General features: G+C 42.5%; 1 protein-coding gene across 4 annotated transcripts in view; it reads right to left on the reverse strand.

Moving 5' to 3' along the window:
- Positions 1–20,375, reverse strand: part of CALD1 (caldesmon 1) — a 206,182-nt gene extending 185,807 nt beyond the window's left edge. The window contains exon 1 of one of the 4 annotated variants that reach the window (XM_074379033.1): positions 20,086–20,375. The gene's annotated coding sequence lies outside the window, so the exon portion shown is untranslated. The remainder of the gene's footprint in view (positions 1–20,085) is intronic. The other 3 variants (XM_039473105.2, XM_074379035.1, XM_039473103.2) reach the window with 3 other exon arrangements.
- Positions 20,376–21,208: the final 833 nt, after the last annotated feature.

Raw genomic sequence — 21,208 nt, forward strand, 5'->3', positions numbered from 1 at the left:
CATGTTTGCTTTATCAACCTCTGTAAAAGTCTAGTGGTAATTTATATTGATTACATAATAAGAAACTTCATCCCTGGTACAACATGTTCTTTCAGCTGCAGAGCCACACCTGTAGAAATGCTAACTCACATCTGGTTCCATAAATCTGTTCTTTCTGATCCTCTGGAGAGATACTTTTATGTAAACTATATAGCTACATGTGGAACAGGAAAGACCAAAGCAGATGGCTAAACCCAGTAACCATTTCCACCCCAAGCCTTGAGCTCTTACTTTCTTCCTTGACTTTGATGTCTTCCTCTTTGAGAATGAGCTCAACCATTCCTTTCATGAAAGGGATCTCTTTATCGTCTTTACTTGTAGTTAGACAACCAATTCAAAGTGTGCTGATATTATTGTTATTTTGAAGTTTTAAGGAAATTCTCTGAGTTAAGAATATTAGTTTCACTCATTGTTAAGGGTCTCTCTCAATTTTTTCATATGAAGATACCAAAGAAGATAACTATATTTTCTCATCGTGTATATTTTCACCTTTATTGATTCAGATGCATGTAGTTGATTGAAACTCTATACAAAATCAACTTTAAAAACAAACCAACTGTGACCAATCAAATAACTAGTTATCTTGAAAGCAAAGGATTTGTAACTAGTATTTGAACTACATCTAGCATTTTTTTCCCCTGTGAAGCAATTTGTTAATGAAAGCACAGAAAAAAAGAAATTTGAGCTGGGTGCAGTGGCTCATGCCTGTAATCCCAGCACTTTGGGAGGCCGAAGCTGGTGGATCACTTGAGGTCAGGAGTTCGAGACCAACCTGACCAACATGAAGAAACCCCCATCTCTACTAAAAATGCAAATTAGCTGGGCCTGGTGGCATATGCCTGTAATCCCAGCTACTCAGGAGGCTGAGGCAGGAGAATCGCTTGAACCCAGGAGGTGGAGGTTGTGGTGAGCCGAGACAGCCTGGACAACAAGAGCAAAACTCCATCTCAAAAAAAAAAAAAAAAAAAGAAAAGAAAAGAAATTTGATAGAAAGGACACCAACAAGCCTTCTGAGGGAACGTTATAAAGCTCTAGTCCAAGCAACTTTAAAACTAAGAGAGACCATATCTAGTCCAGCCCCTTCGCCAGAAGGTGCCACTCCAGAAGACTGAGATGCCTCCAGATGTCAGTCAGCAAGATGCCCAAAGACAGAAATTGAATTAAAAGTATCATTTCTGCTAGTGTTTGCTAGTAACTCTATTTGAAAGAAAGCTTGGAAGTGCAGTATGTGGAAGACTCACTGGGATGATTTCTAGTAAGCAATCTCCTTTATGATTTCTCTATTTGTTACTAACAGGTATTTTTCATAAATTGTAGTGTTAAGCTGGCCAAAATCTTTAGATCTCAAGATCTAGGGGAACATGGCTCAGGTCTTATTTTGGAACTTCTAATGATATCAAAGCTCTCACAAGTCACTGTGGTATGAAGCAACTTTAAGAACAGAGTTTCAGCATTTTAACAGCCAGGTAAACTTTTGTAGTCTAAGGCTTCTGCCTAAAACTGTGAAATTGTGGGAGGGGGTGTGATGCTGGTATTACCAACTGTTTGGAATGAATAGTCAGAATGGCAGCAGCAAGAAGGTTCCAACATCTGGCACCAGGGTGGGTCAGGCTGAGAAGTCTGCTAATGGCCTCAAGGGAAACAAACCAGAGACCAGAAGAGGCCTAAGGTATTACAGGTGGAAAGTCCTCAAGAGATTGCCAGTCCAGTAAGCATATGTTCAAGAGTAGGCTTACACCATCTTCACTCATGTATTAGAGTTCCATCAATATCGCTACAATGAGAACATTACATTTTCCCCATATGAAACATTATTCTATTTTAAGGGGCTTAAAAGATAAATAAAGGACATTAGGTAAAACCTAAAGCAATCCAAATAAAGGATGGACCTTCATTAATAATAATGTGTCAACATTGTATTACTTGTGACAAATGCACTTTAATGTTAACAATAGGGGGAACTGGGTGTGGGGTGTATAAGAACCCTAATATTCTTGCTACTTTTCTGTAAATCTAAAAGTATTCTAAAATACACTTTTATTTAAAGAACAATAAAAATAAACAATTTGGCTGGGCATGGTGGCTCACGCCTGTAATCTCAGCACTTGGGGAGGCTGAGGCCAGCGGATCACGAGGTCAGGAGAGTGAGACCAACCTGGTCATCATGGTGAAACCCCATCTCTACTAAAAATACAAAAAGTAGCCGGGTGTGGTGGCGTCTACCTGTAGTCCCAGCTACTTGGGCGGCTGAGGCAGGAGAATCGCTTCAACCCAGGAGGCAGAGTTTGCAGTGAGTCAAGATCACGCTACTGCACTTCAGTCTGGTGACAGAGCAAGACTCCGTCTCAAATAAATAAATAAATAAGTAACAATTTAACCCACCCACATGATTGCTCATTCAAGCCTGGCTGCAAGCACAGTTGCTGGGATCAAATATGCTTTTCCTCTATTGCTCTTCTCAGGTTCCTGGAGCACTTTTACACTTTAATATATTCGGCTATAGATAGTGAAATCACAGCTATCACGAAGCACAAGCACTTTCACATATGTGATCTTATGTGTTAGAAACTTAAATGCTGATCAAAGACAATTTTAGAAAATCTGAGGGCAAGAAGATTCCAAGATTCTGCCATTGTGCACTATGTGCTCTTGTTTCAGATTAAGCTTTTAAAGAAGTTTTCTGGGCCAGGTGCAGTGGCTCAGGCCTGTAATCTCAGCACTTTGGGAGGCCAAGGTGGGAGGATTACTTGAGCCTAGAGTTCAAAACCAGTCTGGGTAATATAGTGAAACCTCGTCTCTACAAAAAACAATGTTTTTAAACCAGTCAGGTGCAGCCCCAGCTACTTGGGGGGATGGATAAGTCTACCATGAGCTGCAATGGCACACTGCATTTCAGTCTGGGCAACAGAACAAGGCTCCTTCTCAAAAAAAGAAAACACTTTTTTCTTACTGCATTAGAGGAAAAGTTTCAATTGAATGGCAATCTGTTTCAATCCTCCCTTTTCAGCACTGTGGGGTAGAGTTTCTCCAAACAGGATGATTCTCAATATTGCTTTTAAAGATGAGGAAGGGGCCAGCATGGTGCCTCATCCCGGTAAATCCCAGCACTTTGGGAAACTGAGGCAGAGGATCACTTGGAACCAGAAGTTCAAGAGCAACCTGGGCAATACAGGGAGACACCTTCTCTACAAAAAAAATACAAAATTAGCCTGGCGTGGTGGTGCTGTGTCTGTGGTTTTAGCTACTCAGGAGGCTGGGGCAGGAGGACTGCTTGAGCCCAGGAATTCAAGGTTGCAGTGAGCTATGATTGCACCAGTGCACTCCAGCTTGGGTGACAGAGTAAGACTTTATCTACCTCTAAAAAAATTAAAAGAAAAATAAAAGAAGGAAAGGCTAGAACTGGGGGTGGAGCAGCCCCAGCAGAGAAAGTCAGCTCTCATGCATGGGATGATTATTGGAAACCCCAAATTCTGAACTTTGAATATGGGGTGTTTCCTTTATGAATAGATGGCTTCCCTCTTTCCCCAAAAACCAACCAGCAAAAGTCTTCCTATTTCAAAGGAAGAAGAAAGGAAATCCATGTCTATGTTTGAAGACACTTTGCTGCCTAACGTTCTTTTGTATTAAAGACTACATTGCTTCCTAACTTGGCATCACAGAGAAGGGAAAAGGCTGTTGGCAGTTTATAATTAAGAAGCCTGAGGTACAAGGAGGCCACAGAAAGTCACATAGATTATCAACTGTACACATGAGACTGGAGACAGGGCTACTTTCCTGTTAGACCACTCTCTGGAGTCTAGGGCTCCTACAAAATACAAGAGCCAAGACTTAAAAAACTTAAAACCTCATGGAAACACTCTCTCAAAAAAGAATTAGCAAGCTAGAAACTACTCCCATGGAAAGAGTGATTATTTTATTTTAACAGTATGTCTAAGAGCAGAAATATGAAAAGGCATGCAAGATTTAAAAAAAAAAAAAAACAAAAATAACTGTCAAATTCCTATATTCCTTGTTTCCTAGTTACTCAGAAACAGGTGGGTTAGTGGCTCCAGGCTGGCTGGGAATGACTCTATCAAGTCTTAGGGTAGCAGGGAACTCTCTGGATAGATATTTCCATTTCACCATTGCAAAACTATATACCTACCCAGCAGAGTCTGGGTGAAGTATTTTTTGTTACCATCAATCTTCATAAAAATATATATCTAAGCAAGAGAGTTATAGGCACCATGACTAAAGCACGGGGCTGCCCAATAGTAATAGCACATTTCAAGCCATTTAAATCTCAGTGGGAGAAAAAACAAAAACTGGAAGAATGTGAAGAATGAGGTGAAAGAGAAGGAAAGAAAAGGCAGAGGGGGAGGAAGAGAAAGAGAAAGGAAGGAAGGAGAGAACTGAATAAAGTCTTTATCTCTATGCATAAAATATCTTATTTCACTGTTATATTAGTCTGTTCTCACTCTGCTAATAATGACATACCTAAGACTGGTAATTCATATAGGAATGAAGAGATGTAATTGACTCACAGTTCCTGGGGAGAATCACAATCATGGTGGAAGGCAAATGAGGAGCAAAGTCATGTCTTACATGGTGGCTGGCAAGAGAACATGTGCAGGGGAGCTCCCTTTTATAAAACCATCAGATCTCATGAAACTTATTCACTATCATGAGGACAGCATGGGAGAGACCCACCCCCATGATTCAATTACCTCCCACTGGGTCCCTCCTTCTGGGTCTCTCCCACCACGCATGGGGATTATGGGAGCTAAAATTCAAGGTGAGATTTGGGTGGGGACACAGCCAAACCATATTCACTATCTTCTTTCCTCATTTATTAATTTTTAAGAGTATTTGAAAAAAAGAGAGAGAGAAAATTATGATCAAAATCCTCAAGTAAGTGAATAAATAAATAAAAAGGATGAGAGCAGCTCCTGATAGCTGACACAGTGCCATTCTGTCAAGTATTTCAGATACCTGTGGACTGGCTTCTATTAACTTACAAGAGGAAAATACTCTTACTTTCTCATTTTCAAGTTGGGAATAAGTTTCAGGCCTTCCTTGCACAACCCTAAGTCTAAGGAATATCTGGATAATTGAAATGATTTTTTTCAGAATGAACCATAAGTTGCAGATGACTGTGTCATGAGAACATTTAAAATGAACTGAAATAAATATTTATTCTATCTTGTTGCCAAAAAGTTTATTGTGACTTATGTTAAACCTATAGCAGGCTGGGTGCAGTGACACATGCCTGTAATCCCAGTACTTTGGGAGGCTGAGGCCGGCAGATTGCTTGAGGTCAGGAGTTCAAGACCAGCCTGGCCAACATGGTGAAACCCTGCCTCTACTAAAAATACAAAATTTATCTGGGCATGGTGGCACGCCCTGTAAGCCCAGCTGGTACCTGTAAGCCTAGCTATTGGGGAGGCTGAGGCAGGAGAATCTCTTGAACCCAGAAGGTGGAGGTTGCAGTGAGCCAAGATCACGCCATTGCACTCCAGCCTGGGCAACAGAGTGAGACTCTGTCTTAATTGACAACAACAACAAAAAAACCTTTAGCAGCCATTGTTAGGCCTTTGGAATACATTTCTTTAGAGGATAAGATGAACCAGATTACTGAAGGCAACACACAGTTAGCTTCAGCTGTCACTTTCTTTTTGTTTTTCAGGTCACATACTTTCATAATTTTCAATTCTAGTGTACACAGGTACACAAATAGGAAATGCATCCTGTGAGAGCCTAGACACATACACAGAACATGTCTATATAACAGTAACAGGCATGACTGCTTGCATGGTGTGGGGATTGTTCTTGTCTCTGGGTAGAGGTGCTGAAGGGGTGAGCAGACCACTCAAGGCTCCTCTGAGACCCAAAGGAGCTTGTAACATTTGGTGGTTTATTTTGAAGTGAGTGCGTGCGTGTGTTTGTGTATGAGTGCGTGTGTTTGTGTGTGAGTGCGTGTGTGCATGCGTGCTCAGCTGTGTCTTGATTTGTCTCAGAAATGCCGGGACTATGTCTTGCATATATCACGGCAGACAGGCACGGCCTCTGTGAGTTGCAGTCCAGTCTGTACCCAAAAGAAGAAAATCAAGGAAATTAAGGGATAAGAAGAATTGAAGAGGTGAGACTACATACAGACAGAAGAAGTGAGGGAATGAGGAGGAGATAACAGAAGACAGAAATACAAAAACACATAAAGGTTCCTGGGGTGGAAATAAACAAGAAGGATCAGAACATAAAAGGTCTAAAAAAGAAAGGTACAGAAATAGAGCGAGTGGTTGCTAGGAGAAGAGAGATTTACGGAAAGCAGAAAACCACACCATGGGTAGAATAAGCATCCACTCCCATGTGCCTGGGACAGTCCTATTTCAGGACAGCATTTTAGGGAAATTATTAACTGCTCCTTCTTTCCCTCTCCAAAGTGTCCCAGTTTGACGATAAGTGGTATAGTCATCCTGTCTGTAGACCAGCTGGCCTAAGCCAGAGAAGCCATGAGCAGGACCAAAGCTGGGAAATGGGCACCAAGAAGAGCTTTAAGGAAGGGACAAAGAGAAATGATGGCTGAAATCAAATACTTTTTAAAAAGAACATGGAAAATGGAGACAAGACACAACGTGTGGGCACTTGTAACCAACTAGAGCAACACAGATCAAGTGAGGAGGGCCAGTGAGAGGAAAAGTGCATAAAAAGTTTAGGAGGATAGAGAGGAGAGAGAGGAAAACAAAGACAAGAGACAAGTGACTCAGAGCTCAAATATGTGTAGGCTTCAGATATTTTTCCTTGTGTCTGGGGATTTGTCGGTTGTGATCGGGATGTATAAAAGTGACGGAAAAGGGCCGCCCTCTTTGAGCCCTGCATAGGCACGCACAGGGTCCCTCTGTGGCTGCCTCCCCGGTCCAGCCGGCTGCCCCCAACCTGTTCACCTCTCAGCGCCTGCCTCCCTAGGTTGCAGGCTGCCTTGGCCAAGCCTTCCCACTGAGCCCCCTCGCTGGCTCCCAAACGCCTCATACCAGATGGTCTGCCGCCGTGGTTTCATCACTGTCCACAGATAGGCCACAGTATGTGAAGCTGTATTTCAGTGCGTCATTTCAAAAACCTCTTTTGACTTTCAACGGGATCAGAATTTCATATTGAGAAAGGCAGAAAGTAAATATCAAAGGCAAGTTCAAAAGGCCAAGGGATTTCTAGCAAAGTATTCCTTTAGACCCAGTGGAAAGACACTATACCAGCAGCAGTAGGGTCTTTGGCAATTGAGCTTCAGAAAATGTGCCATATGGATTTCTATCACCATTTTGAGTCGGGACATACTATGGGTTGAATTGTATCTCCTCCCAGTATTGATATGTTGAAGTAGTCCTAACCCCTAAGACCTCAGAATGGGACCTTATTTGGAGACAGGGTCTTTACAGAGACCCTCATTTTAATCACATTAAAATGAGGTCATTAAGGTGGCCCCGAATCCAATAAAACTGGCATCTTTATAAGAAGAGGACATTTGGATGCAGATACAGATTCAGAAAGAATACCATATGAACACAAAGACAACCATGTGCAAGCAAAGGAGAGAGGCCTGGAACAGAGACTTCCCTCATAGCCCTTGAAAGGAACGAATCCTGCTGACAGCTGGATCTTGGACTTCTAACCTCCGTCTGGAAATAAATTTGTCTGGGGCATTTTGTTATGGCGTCTGATATAGTTTGGCTGTGTCCCTACCCAAATCTCACCTTGAATGGTAATAATCACCATGTGTCAAAGGCAGGGCTAGGTGGAGATCACTGAATCATGGGGCAGTTTCCCCCACTGTTCTCCTGGTAGTGAATAAGTCTCAGGACATCTGATGGTTTTATAAATGGGAGATCCCCTGCACAAGCTCTCTTGCCTGCCACCATGTAAGATGTGACTTTCCTTCTCATTCACCTTCCGTCATGATTGTGAGGCCTCCCCCGCCATGTGGAACTGAACCTCTTTCCCTTATAAATTACCCAGTCTTGGGTATGCCTAATAAACTAGTACTCCAGATGCAATCTGGTCAAAGATGATATTTAAGAGATGACCAGACTGCTTACAGGTTGGTTATTTGTTTGTTTTCATTTCCCTGGGGAGACTAAGTGATGCCTCTTTGAATTATCTGAAAGTGTGAGGGCACTGTGTATGGCAAGATGGGACTGGCTGTCCTTGAGGAAATAATTTCAACTGTTCATGGCTCTGTTTCTCTCTTCATAAAATTGGTTAGTAAGCCTGCAGTCTGAAGTGTCCATTGCAGCCAGGCACGGTGGCTCATGCCTGTAATCCCAACACTTTGAGAGGCCAAGGCAGGCAGATCACTTGAGGTCAGGAGTTCAAGACCAGCCTGGCCAATGTGGTGAAACCCTGTCTCTACTAAGTATACAAAAAATTAACCAGGCCTGGTGGCACATGCCTGTAATCCCAGCTACTTAAGAAGCTGAGGTGGGAGAATCATCACTTGAACCCAGGAGGCGGAGGTTGCAGTGAGCCGAGTTGTGCCATTGCACTACAGCCTAGGTGACAGAGCGAGACTTCGTTTCAAAAAACAAACAAACGAAGTGCCCACTGTGTCTGAGTCTTAAGGAAAAGGGTGATCCTGTAAATATTCTCAGCTTTGGAACAGAAGGTCAAACTTAAATGTAAAGTCTTCTTAATAAATACTGCTTCTGAGAGTGACTGGGGAGGTGAGTGGACTCTAACTTCTTTTGTGCATTGCTGGACAGAGAAATATAGTCCTTAACTTCCCACCTGACCCTCACAGAAGCAGCTCGGTCTTGGCCTTTTGAATGCCTTTTGAATATGTTGGCCTTTTAAATACCTCAACTGATCTTCTGCCTTTTTTAAAATTTGACATAAACACCAAAACAGCTTGAAGTATTTATGTGAGTAGTTGAATCCTTTAGTGCCTAATGCCAGAGAAAATCTCCTCACGAGTCAGGGAGAAGCCTGGAAACTGCCGGTTAAACTATCTCTGGTACCAAGAAAAAAAAAAAAAAAGCACCAAAGTACTTCCTTGGCCTTTTTCTTTTTCTTCTTTTTTTTTAATTTAACTGTTCTGGGTCTCGATCCTCATCCTGTCAAACGCTAACTTGAGCAATCTCTCCAGTCAACGCGAAAGGGATGGCGTTTAGCTGTTTCCTTATATGGCAGGAATGATAACGTGCTTGTCTGTCTGAACTGCAGTATGGCTCCCTGACAAATTACAATGACTGGTTACGGAAACCTCCTCTCTGGTTTCCATCGCTTTCTGGGGGGAAGACGCAGAGCAGATAGCTGTAGAGAAATGGAGGGCTGGAGTCAGAGAGCAGCTTTGAGTCCAGCTCTGCCATTTTCCAGCAGCATGAGTTTGGGCAAGCTATTTGATGGACTTTACTGCTCTGAGAGAGCACTTCTCAAGCAGAACGATGTCTGCCACATACCTAGTATGCCAGCAAGGTAGCTGAGTGAGCCAGCTTACGTTCTCAACCATACCTATCCTGTGAGGTCTCCAGATAACTATCAATCCATTGCCATTCGGTCTCTCTCCCAAGTCTGGTACCTTTTCTCCAGATAAATTCCAATTTCCTTCTCCTCTCCCTCCTCTTCCCCCCTTTCCCTTCTTCCCTCTCTCTCTCTCCTTCTTTTTCTCTTTCCTCCTTCTTTTCTTACTCCCTCTCATTCCAGGTCTAAAACACTGAAAACCTACTAACCAACCCAATCTCAGGAGCAATACAACTCTTTAGCTATACTAGATAAAATGATTTAAAATGTTAAAGGCAGCACAGATTTGTTGATAAGGAGGGCAAGGGAGTAAACCTGGTTGAAGACGATAGTGGAAGTTGTCTGCTTCAGTGGAGCGGCGAGGTCCATGCTTCAGAGACAGGTATCCCTAATTAGAAAGTGCTTAAGCTGACCTGAAATAGGACTTCCTAGAACTTGTGTCTACTGGTCCTAGTCTTACCTCCTGGAGACCCCAAATACAGAAGTCAGCTCTTTTTACTCTGTCTACAGGATGGCCTAGAGGAGGCAACACGGGGACAGCATGTGGCTAAAGGTGTCACAGCCCCACACTTACAGAGAGCCTCCACAGGAACTCACAGCCAATAACTGACCATTTGTAATTCAGTGTCTATCACGTACGTGCAAAGCAGTTTCGAGATATTACTTCTAGTAGCAGTGACAACTACAACGTGGAGGAAAAATTATCCCCATTTTGTAAGTGAAGAAACTGGTAAATCTGAGATTCAAACCCAAGTTCTGCTGACTCCAAAGTTGGTTCTCAAACAGATTGCAATTCTAGAGCCACATACAAAAGAGCAGTCTCGGTCACGCGGCGTGATTGGCTACACAGGCGATGCAGCATGGTGGTGTAGAAGGTGGGCAGGGCCTCCAATTATCCCGGGTTCAAATCCTGACCCAGCTACTTACTAGCTATAGGACCTTAGCTATCTTACTTAATCTAATTGTAACTCAGTTTCTTCATCTGTAAAATTAGCAGTCAGGAAGATAACTTATTTTATTTTTATCTATAAAAATCTATACATTGCTTAGCATGTGCCAGACCCTGTTCTAAGCACTGAGCGATGATACAATTCACGAGGAATCAACACACTCCAACATGAACACTGGCTTCAGGTGTCTTTAAAGAAGAAATTATTTTTTTACTTTTAATTTTTTTTCTGAGACAGGGTCTCACTCTGTCACCCAGGGTGAAGTGCAGGGGTGAGATGTCAGCTCCCTGCAGCCTCGACCTCCCAAGCTCATGTGATCCTCCCACCTCAGTCTCCCAAGTAGCATGCCCAGCTAATTTTTGTAATTTTTGTAGAGACAGGGTTTCACTATTTTGGGAAGGCTGGTCTTGAACTCCTGCACTCAAGCAATCTGCCTGCCTTGGTCACTCAAAGTGCTGGGACTACAGACGTGAGCTACCACTACCAGCCTGACATTTCTTTCTTTCACTCATTTAACTCGTTTATTAATACTATGTGCAGGACACAGCTCATTTTTAGGCTCAAATCATAGCACTGAAAAAGTCAAAGTCTCTGTTCTCATAGTGCTATGTTCTAGGAGCGTAAAATAAACAAGCAAATATGTCATCACAAGCATACATGATGAATACACATGTAACTGAACCACAGAGGTATTTTGATTGGTTCTCCAATTTAGAGGCTGATTTTACCACCACGTCCCTTAGGGTCAGTGCTGTGCCAGTAAATGCTTAGTAACAAGCTCTTGGGCAAGGGGAGGGGAGTCTGCTTCACAGCATGTGCCGATCTCTGTGGTGTAATTATTTCCATCGTGGTCAGTTTCAAGTTCTGAATATGACATCACTGAATGAAGAACTGGGAAGAGCAGCTCAGTTGCACAGCATTTTACGCAGTATTTCCACCATATAACCACAATAGATGTAACTAACTTCAAGAGAATAGATAATAGTGAAACATAGTAAAGTAATTAGGAAGAGTTTTAAGTATTTATTATCTTGGCTCTTCATATAACCTATTTAATTACAAGTTTATATAATTTAGTTTTTATTATGGCTGTGTTTTACAAGCGGGTCTCAAAATTCTTGAAAGTTTAACAGTCAGCTTTTGGGAGCCAGTATGAGTTTGGAGCACATAGAAAGTGCGGACAGTGTTAGAAATGAAGGAGACCGAGTCCAGATAGTGTCATCACACAGAGGTGGATTCTAATCGCATTTCTTTTTAGCTGCTCTTCTCCAACAAGCTCTGCTTCTATGTACACACGAAAGCACCTGCCCTCTAAACCAAAGAGCACAGGTACAACTATGGTAATAATTTTGACATTCTTACTAGACCAGGCCACTCTTGCAGAAACTTTTAGCTCTCCAATCTTTAATGAATATAAATCATGTACTCAGTGCTTGAATATGGTGGATTCTTCTGTGCAGTACAGCCCCTGTTGAATAAAGGAAGACCCTAGAGATAAATTTTCTGTCTTTCTGCAAAAGCAAATTTGCCCCCCTTCATGCCCTCAAAGGAGTCAAAAGACTCCTGTCTCGTAGGGCCCACACTCTTTCAAAAGGGCCACGTAGGGAAGCATCTAAGCCAGGGCTGTGATGGCTCTGGCCCTAGAGAAGATGTAGGGGTGAGGGTGGAAGAAGCTTCTCCCCTCTTCAGGATTTCTGCATCCTCACCACAAAGGGGAAACAGAGAAAAACATCTTCAGCTTTTCCTAGGAAGTGAAATATTTGCTCAAAACCTCCTAAGAACAGCAATAAATATTTTTTTCCTCCTAGATTCACCCTTCCCCCAAGCCTAAATTTCACTTGGTAATGATGGCTGGAAAAGGAAGTGGGAAATACCATGAGAAATTTTATTCTTGCCACATTTCCAGCGCTTTACAAAAGCAAATGCTGGAAATCTCATCAGAAAAGTTTGACCTTATGGGGTTGATAACTTGGTGCTTAAACTAAAAGGATCAAAACTAAAGGTTTTGCTCTTCTAGCAAAACTGATTATTTGGCATATGCAACTATAATTTTTAGAAGGAAAATTATTCAAAACTACAGAAATAGGCTTCTGAGGAATAAGTAACTACCTACATCTACTATTAATTATTTTAACCAGAGGTGCACAGAACTGTTTCTGAGCCAGGATGTTTTATCAGAGTCAGCAGGGAGCTTTTACAAACTACAGATGCCTGGACCCCCTTCTAGACCTACTGAATCAGAATCTCCAGAGGATAGATCTCAGGGATGTGTATTTTCAAAAAGCCTACAGTTGATTCTGATTAAGATGCTGGTTAAGATCCACGGCTATATAGGCAGATTGGGCTGCATTGTGTAACCTAAATTTGCAAACTGTGAAAATATGCTCTCTTGGTATCAGGGGAAGTAACGGAGTATATTGGAAAGGTTAACTGTTGGGGACTTAGGACCTGTGTGTTTTAGAGGTAATTATCTTACCACTAATTAACTGGACGACTTCGGTCAAGTCACTTGGTTTGTTTTTCATTCAACAATATTTACTGAGATTCAGCTGTGTGCCAAGCACTGGTTATATTTGAACGAAAAACAAATAGATATTCCCTGCCCTTGTATCTTATAGACCAATAAGACAGAGCAGACATTAATCAAAGAAATCTACACATACATATATAATTTTACTTGGTGTGGCTAGGCTTTGGAGAATAAAAAATAGATCACTGGTTCCTCTTTTAAAAAGAATTTCTACTTGAGATCCCAAATTTCGTTTCTCAACCTTCCCACATATAACTATATGTTTTAAGTCCACTCATTTATAAAACATTTATGCTTTAAGTCCACTCATTTATAAAATTTATATTAAAAGTCCACTCCCAAAACCAAAAGTTACTATGAATTCAATAACGCTTTTAAATATATTAGCATTTTATCATCATAACGTATCTATATAATTAGAAAAATAGTAGCACGTATGATGTACGATGTATTATTTACTCAGAGTAGCTTGCCAAATGCCCTTGCTGCATATACAGATTTGTTTACCTCTTGCAATGACTTGGTGGCTACCCAGGGATCCACTCAGAGGTTAAAACCCTACAGACCACATTAATTAAGATTAAAACATGGTACTTGAGCAGATACGGTTCTGATATCTAGTGACTATCAGTGACCACATTTTTCCCTCCCCTCTGAGCTTAGACTCATCCACAGAATCCTTCTTAACATGTCAATTGGTTGGAGCTGGCATAAAAATGAAAAATTATGTGTTCTCCTTAGGCTAACTGATCTCTTAAGGTCTTTCCCAGCTTAACAATTCTATGAATTTATATATTCAATTCTGTTCTGCTGCCTTGAGACACACAAATGCCTTCTCCTATGTTCACATAAAAGCACCCCAAGTATTGGAAGGACCCCAAATATGTGGCCTCCTCATTTTCTTTCCTTTGGGATAAACAGCTCTAGACCCCTCATCTGTTCCCTTATGTTTTTCTCTCCTGACTCCGTCCAGCCTTTGAAGCTCACCCCAAAATGCCTATTTGTCTGTCTTTCTGAAAAATGAGCCCAGAACAGAGCATGGGGTCCCAAACGGGATCCGAACTGTGCAGAACTCAGGGGATTTTTTTATTCTACTTGACAAACATCATGATGGGTGCCCAATGGATTAAAAATTATGTCGCAAATATTGCCTAGACCGGAAACATCCAGTGATTAAGAGTACACCAGCTTTTATGCATTCAGCTTATTATGTATTGCTGTTTACATTGAGATGTGCCTGTCTTTCTTTATTCAAATTGTTAAATCATTACATATTAAATCTTCAAGATTGCTTTCATTTGAGGGGAGCCATATCACATGGAAGGTTCATATGAAGCTTTTTGCCAACAATCATATCCAGAGTGTTTTTTCCCCCAAAATCTTTCTGAGAGGGATGATTCTTACCCTTTCAGTTATCAGCTGTGCAAACTTTCAGATTAATCTCCCTTAACAGTGGCTCACTGGGTCATGCCACAGCGATCACAAAGAACTGTGTGATCATTGATTAGATGTTTGCCTCTCCAGGAATTTATTCACCTAAAAATTCAAATGATTCCCATTGAGAGCTGTTGGACATTTCAGCTAATTTGCCTTACATGCTCAATTTCTCTTCTAACTAGAATCACCCATTGAGCTCTTCTTTGCCCAGGGATGACCACTGCCTGGATTAGAGTAATTCATCCGTAGGCACGCCTGTGCCTTTCTTTGATGTCTTCTTCCTGCTAAAGGATTTGCAATAGTCTTTTTGTTTTGTTTTGTTTCTTTTTGTTTGTTTGTTTGTTTAGAGATGGGGTTTCATCATTATGGCCAGGCTGGTCTTGAACTCCTGACCTGAGGTGATCCACCCACCTCGGCCGGCCTCCCAAAGTGCTAGGATTACAGGTGTGAGCCACCACGCCCGGCTGCAATAGTCTTTGACTAAACCAATCAGATCTCCTCTCTCAGGACTGGACCAGGAAGCATGGAAGATAGAACTTTACAGTTGACAGAACAACAGAAAGAGGCAGACACACGTGCTGAGCTGAGTCACACTTGCGGAAAGGGATGGAATGGATATCCATGGACCGCTGCTGTGATCCTCTCACTCACCTTGACTCTAACTCTGCTCTCTTTGGGCCCTCGTCCTAACTGGGCTTCTGCTCTTGGATATCCCTGTGATTCCATCCCTTCGTTAATCTATGTCTCATCATCCTGGCCCTTTACTTGAGCTGCCAACGTTTGCTCACAAGAGGTCTATTTCGTCCTAACACTGGGCCACGTGCTCTCCCAGACTTCACCTTATTCATCCATACACTGCTTTGCTAAGCAGGTACTTGAGTTCTAAAGCTTTGCCTGACTCCTGATTTTTGCTGTTTCTTCCTTACTCACCTGACTATCCCGCACGACTTAGCCCATTTTTGTAACTTATATCCATTCTGGCTTAGACTGGTCCTCCTGACCCCAGTGGATCTAGCATCTTTGATGCCAACTGCCCTTGGCACTCTTGGGCACTTTGCCTTGGTCCTGATGGTCTTCAGCACAAGGTGAAGTCAGCCCGGTGCCCCAGCAATATATCTCGAGACAAGCGAGGGGGAATGTTACATGTGGGTAACATGTAACGCTCAAAGTCATGTCACAGGGACTACAAGTCAAAGGAACTAATTATACAGTCCTACTTAAGATGTTTCCCTCCAAGGGAGATTATTTCCTTTTAGTCAAGTGCCATCCGGAGTATTCACGAAACAACGCCAGAAGCCTCAGGATACCATTAAAAAACAATTTATCTTCAAGGTATACAGCATTTATTCATACACATATTTTTTTCAAAGAAAAGCCATGTACTAAAATGAGTGCCCAATTTACTAAAAATGTTTTTAAATGTATTTTCCTTCAACTATGTCCTCACTGCTGCTTAGCAAGCCTGTATTCACTTCTTGGTGTCAATTTCCCATACACATAATAGCAGCCGTTTCTGAATGTCTCCAGCCCTTACAAGCTCCCAATAGAAAACTGCTTCTTCTCTAGAAATGACTTCCTTTTCTTTGAAATGGAGGCCCTCTGAGGCAACCTCCGCCTTTACATTTACCCCTCTTTTCTTCCTTCCAGATCGGGGAAACAAAAAAGGGACACCTCCACTCATGTTCTGATCCCATCCACCCTTGACTTCTGTGGGCATCAAGCCCTGACCCCACTCCCCATCTTAAATGCCGCAGCTCAAGGGTCTCTTATCAGTCAATCATGAAGGGTGGGTTTACAAAGGGACCTTAACGGTTCACAGTTTTTAACAGATTTTCAAAGGTTTCCGCAGCAACAACGGCGGGGACGAACAACACTGGGAACAATCTCATCACCCCTCCCTCACAGCCCAGGCCATACCTTCCCTCCCACCGCCCCCTCTACAGCCTTACCCGCAGCCTGCCAATTAAGAGTTTGGGGTGAGAAGAGTGGGTCCTTACCACCAAACAGGCTCTGACGTCTCCTCTGTGGGTGCACGTGGCTTTCCCTGGCTAGAACATATCTGTACTGGAGCGTTCTGCTGGGCTCTGGGCCTCATCTTAGAGCTGGCCCCTGCAAATCGTCAGTGTTGGATCAAGAAAGCGCCCTGTCTGGCGTGGGGATGCTGGAGCTGGGGAAGAGGGTGGAGGCGAGGGCCTTGAGGTAAGGAAGTTCCGGAGCCAACCAGGGTCCGTTACAGCTGGGAGCACTAAAGATAGAGGCAAAGAGAGAGGCGAGCCCCGTGGCGCACTCTGGTTTCAATATCATCAGGAACCACAGCCAGGTGTTCCTGCCTTCCTTGCCCTTCCTACAAGGCCCAGGTGTGACGTGTTGGGATTCATTCCATGCTTTTGGCTGGAGGCAGAGAAGCTGCCTCATTTACTGAGTCCTTTCTATTGTCAGCACTTTCTCACTGGTCTTCTGCTCAAGTGGATCTTTGGATTTCCTGGTTCCTGGCTATTGCCTTGTACCACTGATGGCTCATCTTATTCTACTTCCTTATATTTGTGTCCTCTCGGTCTGTGATCATCGAAGTCAAAATTCAGACAACCATAAGGTAGACAAGTATTCACTGGACGTGGCTCAGGGCTTTAGAAAAAAACTAGGAGAAAGTACCACTCAAGAGTCCTCAGGTACGAGAAAGAAAGAGATCATTCGGGATGCTAGGTAAGAAGTGGAGGATACCAGCCAAGATGAGCATATTATCCAGAGGACTCAAATGACAGGCAGCTCAGGGTGTATAATCTGCAGGGGAGACGGGGGCAAGCAGCTTCATCTCATTTGGACGTCTTAACCACTACAGGACATAGGAAAACATTACCAAGGACCATTCTACACTCTACAAATGAAGTCGGAAGCTGATGACTTCCTCAAAGGCCAGGGTTACTTAAGTAGAGGACCCAATACTAGAACTGAGATTTTTGTAGTGGTTCTCATAAGGTAAGCCTGTGCCAAAAGTATCTCTTTAAGCTACCCAGCTGCTCAGAACTTAGGAGCATCTCTCCAATAACAAACAGATGAAGGACTTTCAGTAAGGAGCTGATGGTGTCTTCTCAGGCTCTAACAGAACTTATGCAGAAAACTCCCCTTTTAAGTCTGAAAATTCTTTGGCAGCATCTTTCCAACCTCCCCCTTAGTCCTACCATGCTATTTGCATACCACTCTCTCAGCACTTTCCCTGTCCCCTGACCACGTTTCTGAGACTAATCTCTTTTTATGCTTCTTCTAAGTCACTTTTTCGTCTTGCTAAGGAATGACTAACTAGTAATCACCCTATCATGAAAATGGCAAATGGAGACAATTACATGTGTTTCTACAAAAATGCCTGCCGAGGTGCATTTTATTTATCAGAACAGAGAACACCTGGGCTAGATTCTGGAATTTTCCATGGCTGGCTATAGAACCAACTTATTCTATCTACCCAAGAGCAGGAGATTCTCAGGACAGTCACAGGAGCCAATTAGACTTGTTAATAATTCTAATAATATGGCAGTTGCCTTACCGTCAGGCAATGCTTTCATGTATCTCATTTACAATGCTTTAAGTTGCAGTTTGAGGCTGGTTCTCCCTCTTAACTTTAGTGTAAGAATTGTGTGTTTACTTAAGGCAATCTTTTGATTGGAATGATTTAAATTACGAATTCTATTGGCTTCCAGTACAAACAACTTTGCACTTAGGAATCAATCCACTGTACATATATTCCTGGTGTGTTCTAGGATCAACTCTTCTTTTAGCGACTTTTTGTTCTGGAATTTTGTGATTATATTTCTGAAATGAAGGTTACTGTGCTTTCATTGTGCTCCTTTTACCTCACTATGTGGGGACATGTGTTCTAGGAAACATTTGACAAGAACGAAATAGCACAAAGTTCAGCACAAACTCCAATCCTCTCACTCTGTTGCTACATATACAGCAGAACACCCAAAGTATTACTCTGAAAAACATCCAGTGTTTTTGTGGCTGTTGGGGGTGGGGAGTCCAAGAGGAGGGGAATGGGGGATCTGGAGAGAGTGGTCATAGCACAGTTTGAACTTTCAGGGATTCGGAGATGTTGGTTTCAAAATGGAATTTATCCTCAAATCCCAAGATTATAGATTTCCTTCCAAACTGCATTCCCTTCATGGCTTTGAGAACAGTTAAAAGAAAAATTGCTCTCCATATTTTGATTGACATTAAAAACACTGTGAAAATAGTTTGGAACTTGATCTCTTCAAGGGAAGGACAGTAATTAAACTATAGCTTTCGCCTGCAGCTTTTCTTTCACACATACTCAGAACTGTTCCAGGGAAGGAAATTCACAGGGAATTCTGTTCTCATATATCACTTCTAGAAGGAGAGAGAGAGGCATTCCCAAGAAAATTATCCCCAAACTTCTAAATACAAGAAAAGGTTACTTAATGAATCGCGACCCCAAACCACCGCATTCCATGGAATAAAATCAAATTGAATCCGTCGTTTGCAGCCGGTAGTCTTTAATAGCCAGCACTATTAAAAAATCATCAGATTTACTCTGCTTGCCATATAGCATCTAGTCTTCACTCAAGTTCTAGCTGTCTACGTCTGGTTTTGCCAAACACATTAGAAGGATTTTCAGTTTACAAGTCCATCTGCATAGTCCTGTTAACAGAAGGGATCTATAAATACCAAGTACTTTGTTCTCATCCACTTTTTTTGACCATGTATTGCCACAGCACTAAAATTCCCCCACCCCTTACAATCAGCTCTTTCTAAAAGGAATTCCAGGCTACTACCAACTGGCTGCCTTGTACGACTGTTTCAGACGCCCAAATATGTCTATCTCCATATAAAAGCCTACCTCCTCCCTTTCTGAAACATATTTCCAATCGACATCTTTTCAGATTCTCTAGACACTTTCAAACAGAAAATCAGATTTCTTAAAAAATAGTTTGGTAGGACGTTAAATGTGCTTTCTCAAAATACACCCACCAGCCCATGCATTCTCTTGTTATTAGGTTTTATAGGAAACAGACCGGGATAGGCATCTTCTGTCTTAGCAAATATCAGATCAGTGACATTAACCCTACCAGTGCTAGGTGCTAGTGATCTCTCCATCTCTGACCTTATTTCCTTGCAACTCTGGAAGTCCAGTTTTAAAGACTGGCAGCAGACTATCACACAAATGCCTTTGGTTAAAAAATCATTTCCTTTTGGCTTCTCATCAACCTTAAGAATTGTTGCTTTTGTTTTTAAAGCAAAACCTCTTTAAATCTTTGGCAATAAAAGATGCAGAAGAGACTGTGTGAGCAGTCTGGTGCAGTCACCGTGGATCTCAGGTATAATCTCGTATGGCTGTCCTAAACAAAAGGCTGTCCTAATCAAAGTTGCCAGTGCTCCCTAAATATAAGTCTCTACATGGTCGCTCCTCTTGTCCCAACTCTAAAAACAAAACTTGAAATCTCATCCTGTTTGCCTTCCGGGAATATCCATATGGCAGCGAAGCCCAGTCAGGCTCTGGAGCTTTCGTGGTTTATTGCCTTAAACATTCTTGCATCTCCAGCTACCTTAGCCAGGAATGCTGACCGAAAGCCACAGAAAGTCCCCAGATTCTCTCTAGAAGGAAAAAAATAAAGAAAGCCTTCTGTGCCTTACCTTGTAGGCTGAAACTTCTTCCTGAGGACTAAGTCGGAAAGGAAGGACTGATTTCTTTAAGCAGGAGCACAGTCAGAGAGCAAGCAGGCAGGCAGCCGAATACACACTGCTCTATTCAATAAAACTCCAGACCGCCCTTCCTTGGCCCCTCCCAGAAGTCCATGCTAAGTGAACACATATTCCCTATGTTTATAGTCGGCAGGCGGTGGTATGCATTGTCCTGTCGTTTTTCTAATAGGCAGCCAATGACGACACCCCGGCCAAGGTGGATGCAGCCTGCCTGTGGAGATGCCTGTCATTCCCTAGGCATGCTCAGGAAATCACTCATCAGAAAACCCAAGACCTAAAAAGCTCTGAAACTGCCTGCCGGCTGCCAAAACCAGCCTGCTCCATGCCCTTTTTTGGTTATCCTTAGCAGGGCCTCTGGAAGTGGATCCATTGTCAGAAACAATCATAAGAAATGTTAATCTTGGAGAAAGAGGCTGTCTTGTAGAACACAAATGCAGCAATAAAAAGAAAGCACAGTCTCTGAAATAAAAAGTTAACAGATCAGTTTATTGGGGATGGGGGTGGGGAAGGCTTCTTAACAGAGGGAGTCTTAATAGCATATTTCTTTTCAAAGTTCTTGCACATACAAAATGAGTTTAAATTGTTACGCAATTCTAAAACCTGAAGTAGACAGGACCCGGGTCTGCTGTGCAGACTGAATTCCAGCCTGAAAGAGGCACAACTCCCCAAAATATGTCTACATGTGTTATAAAAGCAAGCAACCAAAGGGAAACCAAAAGCTTAGGTCTTTTTAAGCAGGTAATACTGGCCAAAGTAAACCTAGGATCCTGCGGGCTTGGATATCCTCACTGGCTTTATTTTCCTCTCCTTACCTCTTTTGTTTCCTCAGATTTGGCCATGTGGAGATAGTACTAGAAACTGATACACATCAGAGAAGACAGGAAGAGACCCACCACCTGCTTTGGCTGGGGTAGATAGATGTATACATCCCACAGAGGTGACATAATGTTCAGGTGACTTCTTGAAAGTGCTCCGACCAACTCTTCATCGGTAGGATGTGTTCCATAAGAGGGTCAGAATTAGGAGCTGCTAATGAGAAGAAGGTAACTGGCCC

Source organism: Saimiri boliviensis, chromosome 10 (assembly GCF_048565385.1).
Source record: "Saimiri boliviensis isolate mSaiBol1 chromosome 10, mSaiBol1.pri, whole genome shotgun sequence".
NCBI lineage: Eukaryota > Metazoa > Chordata > Mammalia > Primates > Cebidae > Saimiri > Saimiri boliviensis.